At 48.4% G+C, this 3,133-nt stretch overlaps 1 pseudogene; it reads right to left on the bottom strand.

Annotated features, from left to right (window-relative positions):
• The window catches only part of LOC104983601, a 17,154-nt pseudogene that overhangs the window by 2,576 nt on the left and 11,445 nt on the right, over positions 1–3,133 (bottom strand).

Genomic DNA, 3,133 nt, shown 5'->3' with positions numbered 1-3,133 from the left:
AATTGCACATGGTGGTCATGAATTCCACTCACTGTTTCTGGACTATGAGTATCTCCCACCCACTGCTGCCAACCCCTACAGAGACATGCATGAACAAGACTGGGGTGGGACAGGACCCTAACAGACCTCAAGGTGGTTGACTGAAAGAGCAACCTGTGGCTTTGGAGCAAAGCCCATTACCTGAAGACTTAGCCCTGTGACAGGCTCAGCTGGACTGTCTGTGCACTACCACTTCAGCATTCCAGCCTTTGCTGCACCTGAGGATGTGTCTACCCATGACCTGCTGTGGGGTCTGCTATGGGCAGGAGAACTGGGCTGCTCCTTGGGCTTCTTGTCCCCCTTCCCTAGGCATTAGAGGACCATTCTGTGCACCTACCTGGTCTCCCAACCCTCTCTGAACCCTAAGGCTCAGAACCTCTGCAGAGGGTGTCTTCTGGATGTTCAGAACATCCCCCCACCACCTGGCATCTTATTTGTGTAAAACAAAGGAGAGCGTGACATTCAAGATATTCAATGAGGTCACAGCACTGTGGTTTCCAGAACAATATCTGTCCTCTTCACCATCGATAGTGACTGCTGGGAGGCACCTGCCCTCACTGGGGACTTCTCAGACCCCCTGTGTCATGGTGGACACGGGTCACCTGTTCAGAAATGTGGGAGCAGAAAGTATCAAGGAAAGGCCCACTATTTCCAACTGGCCCTGCCCCCAGTAAAAAGCCCACCCGGGAAAGACAACACCTGTCATCCTGACCCCACATCTCAGTTGCTCAGCCCATCTATTTCCCCACCCAAGGCTCCACCCTGACCCTCCCCAGTAATTTCAGTTAATGGACCTGAGGCAGCTCTGATGACTGGGGCCTGAGAGGATGTTGTGTCAGGGGTGTGTCAGAGTAACATCAATGCCCAACCCACTGGAAGAATCAGGTAAATGAAGAGGCTTCCATCTGGACCAGATGATGAGAAGTCATCACTGCCCATTGCCTGACCCCCTACTGAGGAGATCAACTCAGATCCTACGATGACCCAGAACACATGGGGACAGAAGGTGGAGGCTGAGCCCCACTCAGCAGGGTGCACAGGTCTACATCCCTGGTGGGAGACCAACTGCCAGATGGCAGAAACAACTGCCACCCTTCACCCAAGGGCACCTGCTCCCTGCTCCAGCCACCCAGTCCTTATCATTAAAAGCCTTGATCAGCTGTGGATTCTTACCACTTTCTGCCAGCCTGGGGGAAGCCTTCATGGGAATCAGAAAAAGGCACTTTCACAGCCCCAAGCCTGTGTGATCAGACATCAGCTCCAGTGTCCAGCACAGCCTGGTGCCCACTGCCCAGCTGACCATGGCCTTTTTACCATCATGCTCATTTTCTGTGCCACTGCCCACAAGCCTCATTCTTGAGCAGCCTGGCTCAGGGGTGGGTCTTGGTCCATCTCCATGGAGCTGGAGTAGCAGAGTTAGCATGGATGGGAGAGTGCTGTCCTGCCAGGGTCAGCAGGATCCAAGGTGAACTAAGTTGGCAGCACTTGCCCTGGGGAAGTCAGACAAAGTCCATCACTGGGAGCCAATATGGGCCTTATTCAGGGACCACAGAATTTCCTCTGAACTCAGTTCCCAGGAAGGCCCACCCAGGCCTTTGTCCAAATCCTTAGCCTGTGACACATGCATCTGTGATGTCCCCACCCCAGCTGGGAGCTTCCCAGAGAGGCTGAGGGAGCCAGAGCTGGCAGACAGGGTGGACCTGGGTCACTTCTGGCCACATTGGGACAACAGAACATCTGGGCCACCATGCTAACCATAGGAAGCCTCCATGGGAATGAGAAAAGTCTCCCACAAACTGGGGAAGAGAGAGCGGGCTCTTCTGGATGCTTATACCAGGAAACTTGGCCAAACCCCAGCCCGGAAAGCTGTCTACAGCCACAGGTATCCATCACACTCTCCTTACCCTTGCAAATGTGGACAAATGTCTGCACAGACCCAGAGTCTGTAAAGGCCACAGCGTCTGCATCAACACCCAGGGCAACTACACCTTCCAGTGCCCAAAACTTTAATGTGCTCACGTGATGTTTTCTCAGTCTTGGGTCAAATGAGAATGAAATCATCTTTATTTAATAAAGAAAAAGGAATTCCCAGGCACCATTTCTACATTAACTAGAGGAAACATAACTTATCTTGCCAGCTTGAGCTGTATCCACTCCTACTCTGCTCAGTGTGGCTGGAGATGAGAAAGCCATGATAGTAACAGCCTAGGAGATACCAAGGTTCTGTCCACACCACAAGTTAAAGTTTTGAAGATCCGAGGAGACTAATCAAGATACCATCCTAAGTCTGCCTTGGATGAAACTTTAATTCAGGGCTGGGATAAGGTGATGGGAGTTCTGAGCTCTAAAAGGCAGGAGAGTTCATGGAGAAGGAGAAATAAAAAAACTGAATTCACCTAGCCTATCAGATAGACTCCTACTGTTGCATCCAGCCTATTGGTAGTGATGCTATCAGCTAGGAGTGCCTCAGGCACTCACCTGTTTCATATTATTTATAGCAAGACCCCAAAACATTTTCTTCACTGGGGTCAAGATTGTGGCTGGATCAGTCGGTGTGGTTCTAAATAAGATCACAGACCTCAGCTCAGAAAAAAACATCAGGGAGATTTGAGAAACAAGATTTAATACTGAAATGTTCTAGAGTTTACACAGCATGCTCAAAACCACACAACAAGGTTTGTATTCGATTTTACATTTCTACTTCTGTATACCCTAGAGCATGAGCACTACCAAAAATTATGTTTTATTCATCACCATACTGTTGATCTCATTTACTTATTTCTCACTGTACCCAACTCCTTTCCCTCTGGCAATCACTATTCTGTTCCATGTATCTACATGTTTTTTTCTTTGGTTTGGATTGTTCATTTATTTTGCTCATTTGTTTTTTACATTCCATATATGAGTTATTTCCCTTTACATAATATCTTCAAGGCCAATCTCTGTTGTCACAAACGTTAAGATATCATCTTTTTAAGGCTTAGTGGTATTCCATTGTGTGTCTATATATACACATATATATGTATGTGTGTGTGTGTGTGTATTGCATCTTTTCCTATCAAATCACTGATGCTGCTGCTGCTAAGTCACTTCA

The sequence above is a fragment of the Bison bison genome, unplaced genomic scaffold (genome assembly GCF_000754665.1).
Source record: "Bison bison bison isolate TAMUID 2011002044 unplaced genomic scaffold, Bison_UMD1.0 scf7180017862992, whole genome shotgun sequence".
Classification (NCBI taxonomy): Eukaryota; Metazoa; Chordata; class Mammalia; order Artiodactyla; family Bovidae; genus Bison; species Bison bison.
Note: the sequence above shows the minus strand (reverse complement) of the source record. Positions and strands in the feature narration are given on the sequence as shown.